General features: G+C 35.4%; 1 protein-coding gene across 2 annotated transcripts in view; it reads right to left on the bottom strand.

Annotated features, from left to right (window-relative positions):
• Positions 1-20,498, bottom strand: part of LOC131427867 (uncharacterized) — a 184,884-nt gene that overhangs the window by 89,607 nt on the left and 74,779 nt on the right. Inside the window, exon 1 of one of the 2 annotated variants that reach the window (XM_058591421.1) lies at positions 13,373-13,522. The exons of the other annotated variant lie outside the window; for it this stretch is intronic. The gene's annotated coding sequence lies outside the window, so the exon portion shown is untranslated. Of the gene's footprint in view, positions 1-13,372; positions 13,523-20,498 lie in introns of those variants that run through there. 2 annotated transcript variants of the gene reach the window in all.

Below are 20,498 nucleotides of genomic sequence, written 5' to 3'. Positions count from 1 at the left end.
GTTGTTTTAGCACGACGCATGGTTGTAAACGACACTCCCAAATTGCGTGTGACATCTCGGATGATTATTAGGTTTATTTCGATGTCCATTCACGAAGTTTTCTATGCGAATTTATCATGTGTTTGTATTTGATGCGGTGCGTATCCTCTTCAAAAACCTTTCCACTTTGGTAAAATAGTTCCTAGATTGACATAGACAACAACGGTTTTGCCTTACTCTATAGAATTGCTGGAGAAACTGACTTTTGATCGGAGCTCCAGAGACCTATAGTGTTATATACCATTTGACTCAGCTCGACGAGATTGGAAAATGTTTGTTTATGTGGGCTCGAGTTCCATATATCATTCGACTCAGCTCGTCGAGATCGCAAAGAGGTCGAGATCTCAGAGATGACTGGAACAATTTTGATCAAACTAGTCTCAAATGAAAGGTCTCTCCACCGCCCTGAACGCTATTGAATGTTTTTGAGATCGTATGTTTACTTTTTGAGTTATACGAAGGTTTATGTCAAAATTTGACACGGTAATAGCTATCAAACAAGCCATAGTTTGTTGAAATCCGTTCATTTTTAACGGAGATATCGATATCTTTGTGTAAGCGTCCGATTCCAGCAGTAGGAGTTTCGAGCGCTGTATTATAAAGCGATGCTTGAGAGCAACACGAAAAGCGATTTTTAATTCAGTTACATGCAATTGTTTCTAAGTACCAAAAAGACTGCTTTCAGTATCCTTTTTCATGGCATTTTGCCTCGAATCGATTTTATGTTCGTGTTTGGCAACATGATCGTTCGAATATGGCGAGATGATGGCAAAGATGGCTGCATTTTCGAGGTTCAAAACAATTCCACAATTATATTGGTTTAAACTGCTTACAGCAATAAACACTGGAAGAACATAACACCCATAAACTATTCGAATCAGTTCGTCGAGATCAGCAAATGCGTGTGTGACAAATAGTTCTCGAAGATGGTTCAACCGTTTTCTACAAACTCGGATTCTTGAGCTTGAGCTTGAGCGACCACCCCTGGTTGCTACTCCATTACTGATCGGGATTAGCTGAAATTGTATAGGGAGTTTTTAGATGAACCGACCTGGGACTGGTAAATCATCCTTCATCTTCTGATAATCCCAGAATGCATTGATCAGTACCGGCGTCGGCCAGGCCCGAACGTAGATCGTCTAAGGAATGAGAAGGGATGTTAATCCAACACTTGTTGTTACTAGAGGCCGTATATACTACTGCGCACTCCACAAGTGTCACGGGAGAAGAATATGTGTTAGTAAAATTTCAGTATTGGTAGTATTGGTGCACGACTCAGAATGTTCCGGTTTCAAGATGCTCGGATGCACCATTAAACTCACTGACTTCCCGAGTGAACGCTTTATCAATATCCTATTTGAAGTCCCGGGAAGTCTTGATTCACAGCTCTTATTCGAGGAAACTGAATAAAAATTACAATACTATCGCGTAAAGAATAAAAACATCCCTATTTTTATAAATGAAATTACAAAATAAACGAATGAATAGAATTTAGACAAAACAGTTGATTCCTTGCATTGACATATTCTAAACATTTGTTATAAAATCATTTTAAATCACCAAACAAAGGTCAACAGACTTCACGCGAGTCCTGATCCTTTATTATTTCCACTTTATGATTTTAATTATTTAATAAAATTATTAATTGGTTATATTGGTTGATCTGGACAGCCTGCTACCGAGAAAAATAGTAAGTTACTGTGTGAAATATTAATATCAAGTGTATTTTTATTATGTATTCAATATACCGATATATGTTATCTCTGTTAATAACTTTGTGATATCAACGGATTGATTCTGATTAGTTGATTTTTATCATTCAATTTACAATCCTGGAAAACAATCAATAACATGGAAGAAGAAAACATTCCAAATAAAACTTTTCTCCGAAGCTAGACGGAAATTGATAGGTTGAATAAAGAGATAATTTAGTAAAGTAGAGTAATCAGAAGTGAATTATTTCAATCAGTTAGATATTGAAAATATTTAATAACTGAAAGGAAAAAGAAACTCCTGCAATTGTCGCCTTTTACGACATGGAAGCAGGAATCCAGTGGATCTGTTCTTGGTTCATTTTTTTCCGCCGGATTCCACACGGCATCTAGGCTGGTACTGTCCGGAGAGAGCTGATAGGTACTATCAATCTCCTAATGGGCCCCAGCCCCTAACCGTTTTCTACAAATTTAGATTCATATGAAAAGGCGTATATTCCCAAACAAGGTTCCAGAAGTTCATTTGGATCCGGCTTTTAGTTCCGGAACTACACGATGATATGTGAAACGAAATTTACATAATCTAACTCATTTTTCTCATACATGGCTGAACCGATCTAATATTCAAATGAAATCTATGAGTCATCTAAGATTCAAATGAAAGGTTTTAAGATCCTATAAAACACTTTGCTTTTTAGTCAGATCCGATTTCCGTTTAAGTAGATCCATTTTACATAAATTAATCAGATTAATCGGGTTTGCAGATTTGGATAGTCGATCCGGAGGGTACCCAAAAATTTAATCCGAACTACGATTTCTCAAAGATGTCTACACTAACTTTCAAAAAATTTGGACCAAGTGTAAACAATACAGATCTTTAGGTGAATTGAACTGACTTCGGCTACACAAATTTTTGAATTTCCGATTCCGACTTCCAATTCTGGAATTATAGGGTGATGAATTATGGCTAATGTGTATGGTCAAACGAATCGTTTTAAGTTCGTTATGAGTTAATGTATGGCCAAACGAACCGTTTTGAGTTATGCTGGTTTATGATTACCACACCGTACCGCACCGTAAATAATGACGAAAAACTATAAAGTGGAACTAACTTCGACATCTCATAGAATGTTCAATCGATTGTCACACATTTACATTCAAATTCGATTCGATCTCAAACTGCCGCTCAAAATTACGGTCATTAGAATAATGTTATGAGAACTGAAACAGCGAAGAATATTCATACAAACAACACATGCGGATTGATAAAAAAAGGTATTATCTCACTGCTAGGCGGATTAAGCACGTTTTTTAAAGTAGCTTGACTGAAAACGAAAAAGCTATTACACTAATGATCCTAATGTAAAGCCGATTTAGCTCAAATTTGGCATGAAGGCTTTTTAGAGGTGCTTAAACTTTTGAGCACTAAAGCTTTACGAAAATAGAGGTGATCCCTTATATATAATAGCGGTAAAAATCAACGTGTTTTTTCGGTTACGTCACTTATACCATTATATCTCCCGAACCAAAAGTCACAGCCATTTGGTTTTCGAACTTGATCAATGGTCTGAAAGTAGCTTTCAAACGAGCTTGGTTGAGCCATCTCCGAGAATCTTGTGCGGTAAAAACACAACGCGTTTTGTCAGTTACGTCACTTATAACATCATATCTCCGGAAACAAAAGTCACAGCTATTTCATTTTCGAATTTATCAATGGCCTAACAATAGCTTTCAAACGGGGCTAAACTTGTTAAAATCGGTTCAGCCATCTCTGAGAAACTTGCGCGGTAAAAAAAACAAAACGTTTTGTCGGTTACGTCATTTATATCATCATATCTCCGGAACCAAAAGTCACAGCCATTTGATCTTCGAACTTGATCAATGGCCCGACAATAGCTTTCGAACTTGATCAATGGCCCGACAGTAGCTTTCAAACGAGCCTATATTTGCCATCTCTGAGAAAATTGAGCGTTAAAAATATTTTCGAAAAGTGCACACATGTGCACACACTCACACACACACACACACACACACACACACACACACACACACACACACACACACACACACACACACACACACACACACACACACACACACACACACACACACACACACACACACACACACACACACACACACACACACACACACACACACACACACACACACACACACACACACACACACACACACACACATACACAGACATTTTTCGATCTCGTCAAACTGAGTCGAAATGGTATATAACACTATGGGTCTCCGAGGCTCCGTTTGAAAGTCGGTTTTTCCAGCAATTCTAATACCTTTCTATAGAGAAAGACAAAAATGATGTAATTTTGACTTCTTCAAATATACGCAATAACCGAACGGAAACACAGTACAAACAAGCTAGGAAACACAATAAGTTCCGTACCAAATAAAAAAAATATACTCATATGACAGTCCATCTATTTCGTTCAACATTCTGTGCACAAAATCGATTGGGGTCATTCAAGGGATACTAGAACTATCTCATTAGCGTTCGACTTCCTGCCATATATGTGGGTCGACGTACCATTGTTGAATATTGCTGATAATAATTGATTGCCACAAGGCAACAGGCAAATGACGAACAGATTTGATAGTATCGTATTCTAACAAGCGAGTTATTCCGACTGTTCGTTGTCTATAAGTTTTGCTTACGACAGCAGGATTCAGCATTCAATGTGGTTTTACAAACCGAGTTGAATGAGAATGGCCTTGTTCCTTCGCCAATGTGTTTACCCTATGATGTGTGTTTTAATGTGGACTTTTCATGTGAAACTTATTTTCGGATTTTGGAGTCATTTTGAACCATTTGCACAATCTTCGGTATCTCGTGTTTTAAAACGGTGCAACTAACAATTAACTGTTGATCGAAAGGAAAGAAGTGGCCAAAATATGTTTCCGTACCCGGGTAGAAGTGATTTGCAAACCAATAACAAGTTCTATTATTAAAACCAAACATCTCAATGGTAACATTATTCAGTTTGAAATGACAGTTAAAATATAAAAAATCATAACAAAGCTTGCATGAGGAAATAGCATCAAAATATAAAATTCTGTCACCGTAATATCAAACCAAGAAAAAAAATTGATAGAAGATGAATTTTTCAGTTATTCTATACTCTAGCATTCAGAATAGAGTAATTTCATAAGTATTTCTTTTATCTGATTCTGTCGCAGTTCATTGAATTGCATTTTATTTGAAGATAGAACTACTAGATCAAATTACTTGATGAAATTGGAATAACTCATCAATATCGAAATAAGATATAATGACTGAAACTGAAATATCAAGAAAATATCAAGTATCGCTATGACAGCACAGAAACATCCCGCCAAGATATGACGGTAAAATATGTTATTATTTTTATCTTTGTTCGCTATTTACACCTACCCGTGTATAGTGAAAATCATCATAGACAGACAGTTCAAGCCTTCAAGAGGACGTACAAAGTTCAAAAGGAACCAAATCACAATGAACGACAGAATACGGTGCGCGTGTGCTCTGCACACATATGTAAACAAAACCGCATTATATCACTATGGATGATGAGACGTACGTGAAACCAGACTTCCGTCAGCTGTTTTTCACTGCCCATCATAAGCTTGATGTCCCAGAAGACGTTAGAAAGCAGATGTCGAAATTTGTTTAACACAAAAATACATGATTTAGCAATCAATTTGTTTATGTGGAAAGTGAAGCACTTCATTTGTGTCAACCGGTACGAGCATTAGGCACGCATAATTAAAGGAATGCCTCCACAAGCGTCTACTTCTACTTCTAAGGTCATAAAATGGCCCTATGCTTTTCTGGCGCGGGTTAGCCTCGTACCATCACTCAAAGGATGTTTTGGTGTAATATAAAGCTAATGAGGCCATCATGAAGCAGGCGATTCGAAAACATTCTAAGGAAGAAAATATGAAGCAAACACGGATTTCTACGCAAAAAATAGGTGGGTGGGTAATGTCAGAGACATAACTGGATGTCGTGAATACGAAAACAACTGACATGTTCCTTAACACTTCCGAATATCAATTAGTTGATCAATTGTATGTAGAATTTGAAACGATGCGCCTAAACTAAAGTACAGATACATTTAACATTCTGAAAAACACATATATTGAAATAACCAGTATAGTTTTATATAATAAAATAATGGTGGCTCTGAAAAGAACCTTTTATGAAAGCGTTTGTGATGGAGACTGATGAGTTGAATTCGAATTCCGATGGATGCCGCTGACTTCCGTCATCTAATTCCAGGCTGAACTGTTGTCCTTGGGTGCGATACTGATATGCAAATGACTGGCAGCTGTGACGTAATCGCTCTTGTCGGAAGCGAAACTAGCTTTGCAAACGACACAAAGTACATCTGCTCGCAGTGGCGATACAATCCAAACTGATCCAATTTTTGTTAGGAGCTTTCTTTTTACGTGAATTCGTTTGTAGCTTTTTCACTAATGGGCGGTCTTAACAACTATAAAAATAGCCGCATATAGAATTTTAATGTCGATTTTTTCATATCGGATTTGCATAATTTATTGAAAGAAACTATCAATATTCTGTAGGGATTCGTTTCTAGCATTCAGAAGGACCAAATTGAGGAACTCACTACGATATTCAACACTTTTCGGAACATTTTCTCGAACGATTTGTTGTACAGCAGCAGATATTTTGTTCTCTTCCTCAGAACGCGTTCTGATTGGCTGGTGTTGACATGGGTCAAATGCCTAATTAATGCCTACAAATAAAATGGCAGTGTAGTGTACTATTGAAATACTTCAATGCTTTTGCTATACACGTTTAAGTTGAAAAAAATCGATTTTGGAGAGGATCGGTGAAATGGGTGAATTTTACCGAATGTTTTCCTTTAGTCCTTTAGGCTACGTCACCCAAATGAACACCCATAACCCTGGTGGAAGATGTCATTTGTTTTGAAATATATGCATTTAACATTGTAGGACACCAAAGAAAAGTTTTTTCTGATTTCGAATAGTTTCAAATTACAACCAGTTGTGTTTTAGATAAATTTGAATTTTTGGCTTGGACTTGAACAACTGAGATCAGGGTGAATGGAAAATGTAAATTTCCATCAATTAGACTAGGATTCGGTCGGTTAAACATTGTAACAAGAAATAGTTAATAAAATACTACATGCATATTACCAATAATACGTAAAAAGAAGACGTATTCTTCAATATATCATGCCATATTAGTCACATAAATAATTGTAAAAGCTACAACGAGACAAGGTACATTAAGACAATGAATAGCAATTTAATTTCGGCGAGTTTGGTCGCCGTACTATAGAAGCAAGTACAAAACTGTATTAGTGAAAGTTTCTGATACTTTATGATACACTGTTTACCGAAGAAACACAAAATTAGACATTTGCACGCAATGTGCTAATACTTTTGTCAGTGACAAAACGCTACAAATTTGGCTGATACATATTTTACCAAGATTAAAATAATCGCAATCAACAGTTGTTTCCAAAATTTCTCAAGGGAAAAATTCAAGTTATTACCAGTTTCAGCCTAATATGCTACATCGAAGCTATACTTCAAGCGGAAGTGGGCGGAAATGATGTGCTTAAGCTAAAGATGTTCTCGCAGTCTTCTAACATAAATGATTTCCTACTTACAAAAATGGTCACAGTAATGTTTTGATTCCAGTAAGTAATGCGATTGTTAAGCTTCGATACGAATAGTTACTAGAATATTTTATTTGTAGGCATTAATTAGGCAACTCCTTCAATACTGCAGGAATGATGATCACGAGTGTCAATCATTTTTCTGCCAATTTTAGCAAATAACACTGAGTCTCAGCACCGTGTTTTATTGACACTCGAGACTTCCACCGTTGTAGCTTTTCATATTTCTCCGAAACAGCATGATTTTTACGATACGGGTTAGAGAAGCTTATTGCCGTTTAGTGATGCTCACGTTTCTTATTCGTACATTATTGAATCATTACGTAACCACAGTGATTTACCGAGAAAGTAACATTTCCTTATGTCAATAGTAAAATCTTTCGGAGGCTACCTAAGTGTCCCTTGGCTTCTTGAATAGATTGACATATGAATGTGGGTTCAACATACAGAGGATCGAAGAGATAACACAATTGAGCACATCCAATATCATTACGTTGAAAAGAGCAATGTTCAAGACGCTCCCTGTTTCGATTGGCGGCGTACAAATTGAATCTAAATTTTCAATTCAAATTCTGGTTAGACGCGAACTCGATTTGATTTTTTTTATCAAGCTTTTTCTTCGCCGAACCGTAATCTTTTTTAGAAAAGCTGTTGTCAAGATTAGCAAATGCTTACTTTACTCTAACACACATACATACATAGAGAGAATGATTGTAATGATAACACTTTTAGGAAATATCATTCACTTTCCACACTTTTCAACTTCAGCTTCAATTAAGGAGTGTTCCAAAAAATGTTGAATTTCATTTATATTAATAATACAAAAAATAATACGATTAGTTCTTTTGTAAAATTAATAATAACTTCATCAGTATTAATATAACATTTGTATAATGAAAGCAACCTGTTTTTTTAATCATTCTTACTTAACAATTTTTCCGCATTCTTAGTACCATTTGAATAGAAAATTGAAGAACGCAAACCTGATGAGAAAATAGTTTGCCAAACGAATCTTCTGATCAAAGTTCTCTATCGTAACAGTCGTATCAGCAGTTGGGGCACTTTTCCAGCAGATTTAATATCAAAATTAGGGCCTGGTAGTGTTCGTAAATATGCTTGTGTTTATGTCTCGTCATCCCGCAAAACGCACTGGTTGACATTGATTAAAATTCAGTTGTATGCCTGGGGTTTGGCATTAGACTTTTGTTTCCGAGTTTGTTTAGAAACTTTCTGCTCTTTTTACTTCCTAATCCTGAACTTCTCGGCTACATCGAAAGTGGAGGCAGAGTTGTTCCGTTGAAAGAATTCATTACTTTCAGATCAAAACTGTCAGAAACTTTAATTTCACTGGAAACTTCTTGGTAAATCCTAAACCAAGCACTCTTCATCAAACTTTTCCATGATTTCCGGCGGAATTTTTTAGGTAACATCTTTTCCAGTGCACCAAGTGTGCAGAATTGTCTTTTTAGACTCAAATTCAGTTCAGCGACATTTGGAATACAACGTACAATCCGGAAATTAATTATCCAAGTAATCAAACGAAGCAAAACACACATACACTCTAAAACAATACACACTAACTTATGAACGGTAATGCATCCATTGTTTACTATTACTTTTCAATGCACAACTCAAGTTTTATTTTGGATTTTAATGTGTTTCTTAAATCTTCTAACTGGCTAAAGACTGCATTCAACGAAGAAAAATTTCATGTTTTGAGAAAAACTTTATGTTTTGAAAAAAAATTGTTTGCTTGGTTAATTTCTAAACAGCATGCTCGACTCGACTGAACATTTTAAAATGGCCTAAAACAAAGAAATCATATTCCCAAGCTCTCACATTTTGCAAAAAAAAATCATAAGCGACATACTTCGTTGCGAGAATGACGCCCTCGGCCGGGACGGATCGAATTTGTAATTTCATTTTCGATTATTTTTGCGTTATTATACATATTCTTAGGAAAATGAAAATAATGCTTTACGTAACTTGAAGCATGCTATAATTCGATGACGACACAATATTACATATATTTACATGTAAAAATATTTTTTGTAGTTCTGTATCGATGTAGACTTCAGCTAAAATATGTGAAATTAAAAATATAATTTATCTTTACATGCGTTGAATTGTAAATATAAGTAAATTACGACGCTCTTTTTCACGTATCTATAAAGACGTAAATATGATATAATGGTTGAGCAATAACTTGGATATCACGAATGAAACAAGTTACAAAGTTACAATCCAAGTAGCATTTAAAATTTGTTAAAATTTCTTGCCTTTTTGTGAAAAATATTCAAATTACTGCTTGTGAAACTAACTCAAAAATCTGAAAGGTTTAAGTTCAATTTCGTATTTTAACTGACTGTACAACATGTTCATTTCAGTTTCAAATCCAGTTTTCAATTAACAAATATTACTGCTGTGAATCATATCAAACAAAAAACAAGCGAGATGCTTTTTTCTTTTCTCTATAGAAAGGTATTAGAATTGCTGGAAAACCGACTTTCGAACGGATCCTCGGATACCCATAGTGTTATATACCATATGACTCAGTTCGACGAGATCGGAAAATGTCTGTGTGTGTGTGTGTGCAATTTACGAAGATATTTATACGAGCTCATTTTTCTTAGAGATGGCTGAACAGATTTCAACAAACTTATGCTCGTTTGAAAGCTACTGTCGGGCCATTGATATGATTATTTAAGTGACGTAACCGACAAAACGCGTTGTATTTTTTACAAGCTCAATTTTCTCAGAGATGGCTAAACCGATTTTAACAAACTTATGCTCGTTTGAAAGGTACTGTCGGGATATTGATCTAGTTCAAAGATCAAATGACTGAGACTTTTGGTTCCGGAGATATGATTGTATAAGTGACGTAACCGACAAAATGCGTTGTATTTTTACGCGCTCAATTTTCTCAAAGATGGCTAAACCGATTCTAACAAACTTATGCTCGTTTGAAAGCTACTGTTGAGCCATTGATCTAGTTCAAAGATCATATGGCTGAGACTTTTGGTTCCGGAGATATGATTGTATAAGTGACGTAACCGCGTTGTATTTTTACCGCTCAATTTTCTCAGAGATGGCTAAACCGATTTTAACAAACTTATGCTCGTTTGAAAGGTACTGTCAGGATATTGATCTAGTTCAAAGATCAAATGACTGAGACTTTTAGTTCCTGAGATATGATTGTATAAGTGACGTAACCGCGTTGTATTTTTAGTGCTTAATTTTCTTGAAGTTGGCTAAACCAATTTTAACAAACTTATGCTCGTTTGAAAGCTACTATCGGGCCATTGACCTCGAAAAAAGTTCCCATGCTAAATTTGAGCTAAATCGGATATGGGGGTGCTGGCGGTTAAAGTTTGAAAATTTTCGATCTTGAAAAATCACCATAGGGGGATTTCCGAAATTGAAAAAAAAAATTTCCGAAAAACATGGGATTTCCGAAATTGAAAAAAAAAATTTGATGTCAAACGTCTTAAAATTGCATGAAACGTCGAGAAATTTAAAAAAAACGTCATTCTGGGACTGGGAAATTTGTTTTTCGAGATGACGCTATATCTCGACGTTTTATGCAATTCTAAGACTTTTGGCATCAACTCTTTTTTTTTCGATTCCGGACATTTCATGTATCAAATGACAAAAAAAAGTGACAATTTGCATTAAGTATTTAAGTGCATTTTTTTGAATATGATATTTCAACTGGCTTTTTGATCAATCGAAGGAAATGCGCGGATGGTTAACTAAGCTAAGCTAAATTTCATGAAATATAAAAAATATTACGAGAAAACGTGTTTAAGAATTCTAATACTGTTGCCATCAATGCTCAATCCATGTATTGTTTTCTTAGTTCTTATTCTTCTTAGTGCATTTAAGAAAAATTATTATTCAGCTACTTTTTGTTTTTCATCCAAAAGTGGTATCGAAAAACGTATTATTCTTGTTTTATATTTCATACACTTCCTGCAGATCCATTTTGTGTTCGCAATATACATATACATATTCAAGTTCACAAACAATTTGTTACGTTTCATTTTCTCTATTTTTACGCTACAAAATCAAATAATGTCATGTTATAATCTTGTAATATCTATTATGTTCCCAAGTAGCACACGTTATTTCACGTCAATGATAGTAACTTATTTGACACAAATTCATGGAACAATTTGAGGACTTTGCAACGTGCATTATAACTGCTATGTAACCTGAAAAGCGTAAGAGGGGAAGCTTGTGCGACTTACGAAGGGTTGCCAAACAACTTCTCAGTAAAGAATATTTGATTTGATTTAGCGCCCACATCAGTCACAATGAAACAGAAAATATAAGTTTGTGTCAAGTTACAAGTTGTTGATGTCTTTCTCATTCAAAAATTTGCATCCGATAATGATAGCTAAAATATAGAATTCAATATTCTTTAAACTCACTATATCTACTCAAAATCTAAGTGCTATTCGATGCTATTTATGGTCGACATACATTCATATTCATAGTATTCATATTTTTATTCCCGTCATATGGAATTTACAGCTAAAAAGTCGAAATGTGTTCAGTTAGAACTTTTTAAATATTGCACTTTTTTTAAATTTAATGATTATTTCATTCCGTGGACATAATGGTAGCCATTGGCATAAGTTTTTCCATGCATACACTGCCGTGATAAAGTGTAGAAATATTCTCCCTGGTAGTGCGAACATACTTCTCAAAACTAAACAAGTTTGCTTCGCACTTGCACCGGTAAAAAATTTGCGTATAAGCGCAGATTTAACTTTAGCCAATTTTTTAAAATGAAGGAATTTTCTACTTATTCTACTTATTGATTTAATATTATTTTCCGGGATAGTGTACGGAAGCTTTCAACCGACACTGTAATTGTATTTCTTTGTTGCATCACAACGAATACGGTATCCGACATGAAAGCATTACTTAACTTTTTCTTATAGTGTGTCACTTTTTCATTGTCGCATTTTGTTACGGTGACCAGTTGGCGACTAAAAACAGTCAATGCGAGTACGTTGTAAGAGTTAGATTTCCGAAAAGTTACGTTGGAACTTATTGTAACTTAGTATGATGAGATGTCAATTCGTAATATTATTTTGACTCCATTGTCACTATCATAATACGACTTGTTTCGTCGTGTTTGTCATGCGACCACTAGGCAGCATCTGTTTTGTTTTTATTTTTAATGAACAAGTTACATGTGCTACGTGGGTTATTACTATGATAATTAAGTGCTGATAATGGTTTCGCAACGTCAAACTTAGCTAAAAGCATGCTGTGATTAAAGATATATTTGAATCAAGTAACGATAACTAGTCAAATATAACAAAAATGGAGAAATTGGAATCTTAAATAACTATTTCGTAACCAATTATGTTATGATAAAACATTGCTTTAATCTTGCTTCAACCAGTATAACATGAAAAACATGTTCGTGCTATTGTTGCAACATAGTTTGCACTTCGTTATATCAGAACTAGTTGCGGATTGCTGCTTGGGGATCTCTTCAGTTAGTTCGTCTGTGTACTCATTCAAGCGTCAAAGATCTACAATAATGAGAAAGGGATCATTACGCTACAAAGTGCATTAACAAGGGGGGGGGGGGGGGGGGGGTCACTTTAAAATTGATTTTATTTTGGCCCAACTTGTGAAAATATCCACCAAAGGTTGTAATATCTTTGAAAACCCCTTCCGCAATAGGTAATTTAATGTGATTAGCTTCAAATTGATGCAACATGGGTTACTTAACATCGATTGAATCCATAAAGTTTGTTAGGTGGGCCAAAATATCTGAAACGACCAAAATACCTCTGTTACCCTAAATAATAAATTGAAAGTTAAAGGCTTTATAATTTTGCTCACTAAACACTCATATACCACACTCAACCAAAAAAACTATCTAGATAGTATTACAATAGATTTATTATGAACACGTACCACACAGCTGCTGCAGAACCAGCTCACACAGTGAAATTTAACCACTCTCTATCAGCCGCACTTCGATAACGCCCCGATTTTGGAAAACTTCTAATTCACACACTAAACCTTTGGTCAGTTTTTACGCTCATCGCACTGGACTACCACCAAAACAACGACTGAGTCTTCTTCGCAACTGTTACTGCTTGTTTAATAGCACAACTGTGTTACGGAACGAAAAATATTTATCTTGACAATTACCGCCAGAGGATATGCTAAATTTTTACTTACACTCAAAGTAGTTTGTTCAACGAGAGATTCATTGAAACAGAGGAGAAACGGGGTAATGCAGATAAGCAACCTTGTTGAAATAGTGATTCACAACAGGTTGGATTTCATTTAGTATCTTTCGTCAGAGATTATGATCTGCAAACATTATGATTGATACATAATCATATTGTCATATTTCAGCGAAAAGGTCTTGTGTGAGTAACTAGATAACTAACTACTTGCAGGCATTTGTATTTTGACTAAAAAGTGATTAGCTTCTCTGTTGGACTCCCAAATAATTTTGATTCCTACTTCGTAAATACTATAAAAACTATTCACGGGTCATTGATATTCCACGCAAACCACTACAATAGGCGTATTTTTGGAACGGATTCTATGATAAGACACCAGAAAAAAACGATATTTGAGATCCTTCCGAGATCCAATACGGCGACTTCCGGTTTATCGATATTTCATGAAAACCCTTACAATATGGGTATTCTCAGAACGGATTTGATTGATTGGAGCCGGAAAATGATATTTTAGGTCGTTTACAAATCCAAAATGGCGACTTCCGGTTTAATTCACTGAAAACTCTTATAATTCGGATACTTTTTTAGCGGATTTCACGATTAGATGCAAGAAAACAATGTTTGATGTTGTTCCGAAATTCGAAAAGGCGACTTCTCCAGTTCCGGTTCGAAATATTTTGAAAACTCTTAAGAGCAAATGTCGGAAAACGATGTTTGAGCTGGTTTCAAAATTCAATACGGTGACTCCCGGTTTAACGATATTACAGTGAGCTTTGGAACATCTTGAAGCCGATCTTAAAATGATTTTTTTTTGTTCGACAGGTGACGTTTATGCGGAGATTTTAGGCTATAATAGATAAGTAAAATCCTTTGGGAAAGTAGAGAAAAACTAGAAAATTGGTTCGTTTAGGATTGGAAATTTTCCACTGAATGCATGCTAGATCTCCGATGATTGTTTGGCGCGTATGAAGTTGTGAAATGCTATCTGACTGTAGAGCAAAATATGAATAATAGATTAATAATAAAATCGATTGGCGCCAAATGAGCTGATTTGTTCAAAATTTCACTGAGCCTACTTGATTCACGTGTTTCTTTATTTCCAATCACATGTTCAATTAGGTAAGAGCGCCAAATGAACAGCATACAGGGTTCCATTTTCCGATATATAAATTTTGGTTGCCGTCAAGTCAAATTATAGACGACTATAAAAAAAAGAATGTGATTAATTTTTTTTAATGATTCGTTGTTTTCGTAAAAATCCAGAAATGTGAATCTTATCTTCACAATAGATATAATTATTGCTGTCACAATGCACTGAGACAACAGGATTGAGGTGTGCTGTCACTTCAAATTAACACCGTTAACTCGAACAACAAAACTGTTCGGCTCTCTACTTTTTGGAACAATTCCATTCGGATTAAAAGGATGTTTTCTGTTTTTTTTTTCGGCTTAAATTTTTCATAAGCATTTCCCATGCTATACCTTTAAAGGATTCTCTTGCTCATAAACTGTCAAACTGAATGGCAACCTTTAACAAGCAACAAGGCTGCTGTACGACAAGGCGTATTGTGAATGTCATTCTCAATCTTTTTCCTTATATCTTGATAATTTAGTTTAGATGCGATTAGTACATAAAACCATATATGTTGTCGCGAATAAAATTAAGTCTTATATTTTTCTGTGAAACAGTCAGTTTAAACAAGTCCACCGTTTCTTACATTTTGGTTTTCTAGCGTTCGGAAAAAGGAGACTGAAATAAAATCGGCTCACATGGTTGCCAAACACACAGACGCAAAGGAAATTTATGAACTTACGTGATCAATCTAAAATCTATATGCGACCCACTCGATTATGAAGTCGGATGAGCGGAGAGGAACTTCAACTTTTTCCTTTATCCATCCAGTGAACGATGAAAATGGGCGGCTGGAAATTATGACTGTGCAATGCGAATTGGATTGATGTCATTTCCAGAATACAATGCCTCAAGAAATTCCTATTAGTTATTATCATATTGCTGCCATCAATTCACCAACAAAAATAATCATTTAGAAGGAAACTCACCAACAAAAGACTTTATATCTAAGCCAGCGAACTCCATAGTACTTGACAATTGAGTCTTCACGTTCAAATTCCACTCCACAAACTCCATCTTAACAATTGGACTGATGAATCTTTGCTCATCATCTCTACAAACAAACATTCGACTGCACTAACGCAAAGTCAGGTGGCACGAGTCAACTTAGACTAACTTTCTCATCAGGAGCATCCATGGAGAAATCCAACATGAATGGGTGGAACGGACGGCTCGTTCACATTCTAGAAAACTTTGAACAAGAGCAAAAAATATATCGCGCTTGATCTGTGGCTACATTGGGCCGACAATCATCATCCTACACTAGATTGCATCAATTATAAATTTAGAATGGAACTCCAGATCAGGGGGATTCGTTAAAGCCCGATTGGAAAATAAAATCAATTTTAGCGTCTGCCTCAAGGAGTAGTTAAGTATCCAACAATCCTGGAAAAAAGGAAAACTTTCACAAAAGTATGCAACCAACGCCAGAAAGAAAAATGTTTCCCATCTAGGACCAATCCATTTTTCTCCACAAATACACATCTCATGAATTTGACGTGATTGAATTATTCATTCATCTTTTGTTCAAGGCCACTCACATAAAAACAAACGACCAACATCTGATTTTTTTTTATTTTTTTACTTAGGGAGAAAAATATACAAAACGAATCCAATTCGCCTACTTCTACTTTACAATTGGTTGGCTGTCTTCAACAGTCGATGGACTACTGCAATTCCTATACTTATCCGAAGGTAAGACTCAAAAGGGTATGAAATTGAACTCAGATTTTATGTGTCATATTTCAGCTAGGGCATCTGTCAACAACGATGCATCGTTCTGTTAGTGCATTTCTTGCTACATACTATATTTTTCTAGCGACGTATTTAAAGTCAAATATGCTGATTTTGATGATAAGTAGCGCACCTGAAGGCCGAGGCATTTTTTAAAACAAGAAATTTGAATCAGTTAATCCATGCCAGACACAAGCAAATTCCTCGTGTCTAGAAGCAAAGAGATTCTTCTACAGTTGTTCGAAATTGATTGCCGAACAAGTTGAATTCAAGAGAATTGTTGAACGGCAGTATTGCATATCCATGTGAAAACCCATGAAGAAACAGCCTAATTGACTAGAAAAACCGAGCATGCTTCGCTATGCTCGGGCGCCATGGCATTCAATTATAGTAATAACTTTTGGGCAATCCCTTCGCCAGCAATCATTACACGTCGTATAACAAGTGTAACAGTTCGGCTGAAAAGTTCGTATCGTTTAATAGAAACACACATTTTTTTTGCCAAAATTCGTTTTTATTATTCAACATAATTTCCATCAGAGGCGATACAGCGATTATAGCGATCTTCCAACTTCTCGATACCATTTTTGTAGTACGATTTGTCCTTTGCCTCAAAATAGGCCTCAGTTTCAGCGATTACCTCTTCATTGCTTCAAAATTTTTTTACCAGCGAGCATTCTCTTGAGGTCTGAGAACAGGAAAAAGTCACTGGGGGCCAAATCTGGAGAATACGGTGGATGAGGGAGCAATTCGAAGCCCAATTCGTTCAATTTCAGCATGGATTTAATTCTAGTGGCGCCCTCTCATAGAAACGATACGAACTTTTCAGCCGATCTGTTATCTTCTTTTTCTGCTTTGCCATCAGACACTGATTTGAGATTTTGTAGGCATAGGCAGTGAAATAGACAAAAACAGAATCTCAAATCAGCGTCTGCCGGCAAAGCAAAACGGAACAATTGTGTTACTTAAGGAAAGGCAACAAACATGCTCTAGAGTATATTACTTTCCTGGTTGTTGGTCCCGATCGCGAGGTAAATGTCGCTCTTCAAACCATAGGAACATATGGCCTGCCACACAAGATATTTCTTTGCGAAACTCTATGACTTGTTTCGCTTATCGTCGCAATTCGGAGTTGTGCTAGGGAGATGAAAAATGCGAAGAAAAACGGGCATTTTAGTTCTTTCCTGAAACATCCTAAAACAGCTGTTCTTTGTGTAGATATATTATATCAATTTCAATCAAACTAGTCGTAAAAGAAGGCCAGTCTCCTTGTCTAATTGAACGCTTTTGAAGATTTCTGGGACCTGGTGTTTACTTTTTGAGTTATACGAAGCTTTATGTCAAAAATTTCAATTTTTTTAACAATATTTATCACAAATTGTCCTGAAACAAAAAATGTTTCAAAACTTAGATATTTCATGGCTATACCTCTTCAACACGCTTAACATTTTTATTATCCGTCAATGTTTAACGGAAATATCGATGTTCCCAGAATTCGCACAATGGATAAGTTTCTAGCTTTATAGTCACAAGCTTTATAGTATTTAAATTTAAATTTAGGTTTGTGAAAATAGGTTCGAGACAATCTAGTTTATTCGTTATACACAGTCTAGTAAGTAAAAGCGTACGGGGCATAATTTTGAAACAGTTTATTTATTTTGATTATTCATACATTTATTTTATGCGGCTCAAGATTCTGAAAGCTAAACAGAGTCGGTTTATCATATAAAATTGATTTTAAATAAAATCAAGATATGGGATTCCTGTCAAGTTGTTCACAAACGATTTCACATTAAATTCAATTTGAAATATTTGTTTTAAATGAACGAACTCTAGTTAAAGTTGATAATTGTAGCACTTAAAACTTGTAAGCTTTTTCGTTGAATTAATGAACTTCAATTTAGATTTTACAATTAATACTTTTGTTTGTTATAATCATACATTTTCATACATCATTCATTGTATTTAAGAATCAAATGATTTCTTTCAAACTAATTTGTAAGCTAATTTTTGAAGCTACTTTTAATTCGATTTGTATTCGCTTTTTTTTTAATTGATATTTCTAATTTCCAAGACATTTAGCCTTTTTGTCGCGAGGCGATCAAATTATGCGCATACCACAACCATACTCTGGTATTTTTATTATCACGATTTGGCCCTGCATCAGTTCAATCGAAATCTCTGCAACAAATATTTTTCTGCGGTGAACGACCCAAACGTGGTTAAAGCCGCTAATAAACGACAACAACAACAAATATTTTTCGTAAAGATGTTGCCAGGTCGTCCTTTCCTCATTTTTTCTGTCCTCCACCATCCATTTTTATCACTAATTAGATCTGCATGACGATTCCAACCCCATCTTCCACCATCTTTTTGATAACTAATTAGATTTACATGCTAAATAAAAAAATTAAAAAAAATCAAAAAATAAATAAATAAATGTTAAAATTATTATTAATTATCAATACAAACGCTTGAATTGTTGAAAACTCTCTAGGAAATGAAAAAAGCATATAAAAATTTTACTTAGATAACGCGCACATGCTTTATTCACGTGAGAGAAAAATGCTCTGATTTATTCGGGCAGCAGAAAATTACTCTGGTTTAAAAGAAAAAGAACTATTACGGTTCAAGTAAACAGTAAACTTAGTTGTACCATTACACAAATTGAACCAAAGATAAATTGAACAAAATCTTTTTAGATGCAAAGGTATAGCAGGATTGAATCAACATAGACATTGCCGATAACATCGACCCAACTTTGGTTGACATGCAATAAATAGTTAGTTTAGTTCAATAATAAAATCAGCCGAAACAAACATTTGTTTCATTAGACTAGACAAAAATTCTGATTCAAATCAAACAGGAAACAATGTTGATGTTGAAGGGAGAGAATAATTCAAAACAATCTAGCTATAAATCGTCATAAATCAAATATAAAAATCTACTAACAGTTTTGTATTAAAAATTGTCATACTCGATACTGTGCACCTCGTTGTTAACCGAAGCGAATGAAATTGCATCTATTTTACGTTTAAACATAATGCACACAGAGTTAGACGCCTTGTTGATTTGAATCTCAATTACATTATAAGCGTCTAGATGCATTCGTTCTTTAAGTAAGATTTCAATTTAGTTTACTGTTGGTCTACCTGTGCAGCGTTTGGAATCAATACAAATTGAATTTGGTATTGTAAACCATATTTCAGGCTTTTGTAAATCGTATTTGGCCATTTCGTAAAACTCTATTGTTCACTACACGGTATTGTCTTCGTTTCTGTCGTCTCGACCGTAAGCAGCTTTCGACTGTGTCAGATGAGATGCGAATACAAGTTTTTGACTCATACATACAGTCCAGTGTGTTTTGTGGTGTTTTAACGGCTATGCGCATTAGGCCGATCCGACCGATCCGAGCTCTCCGGCGTCTCCTTTTTTTCTGCTTCGGCTATGGCTGAGCTGCACATGCACACAGCTGCATGTGCAGCTCAGCCATAGCCGAAGCAGAAAAAAAGGAGACGCCGGAGAGCTCGGATCGGTCGGATCGGCCTAATGCGGACAGCCTTTTAGAGGGCTATTTTCACGCTTCAAATCTGAATTTCTCAAAAACGGTGACGAATATCAAAAAACCTAACTGACAATCTCTTAGAAAATTAGTTTAGATTATCCGGTGAAAATTTCAAAATGATTCATTGACATTAGCGGTCGGGAAAGTATTTTTTCTGAAGGAAGAATTGCTTAGCCATCTTTCAACTTGTTCATTGAATATCTCGCCCTCAAAAGCATGGATCAAAAATCTATCCTGACAGTGTCTAGATAATTTAGTTTAGATGCGATTAGTGCATAAAAAACATTTATGTTGTCGCAATAAAAATTAAGTGAATGTTATTTTTGTAAAGGTAAGTCCATTTCTATGGCGGCACCATTTTTTCTGCTCTTGTATCCTGGTAACGTAACGAAACATGAGAGAGAAATAAAATCG

The sequence above is a fragment of the Malaya genurostris genome, chromosome 2, assembly GCF_030247185.1.
Source record: "Malaya genurostris strain Urasoe2022 chromosome 2, Malgen_1.1, whole genome shotgun sequence".
NCBI classification, from domain to species: domain Eukaryota; kingdom Metazoa; phylum Arthropoda; class Insecta; order Diptera; family Culicidae; genus Malaya; species Malaya genurostris.
Note: the sequence above shows the minus strand (reverse complement) of the source record. Positions and strands in the feature narration are given on the sequence as shown.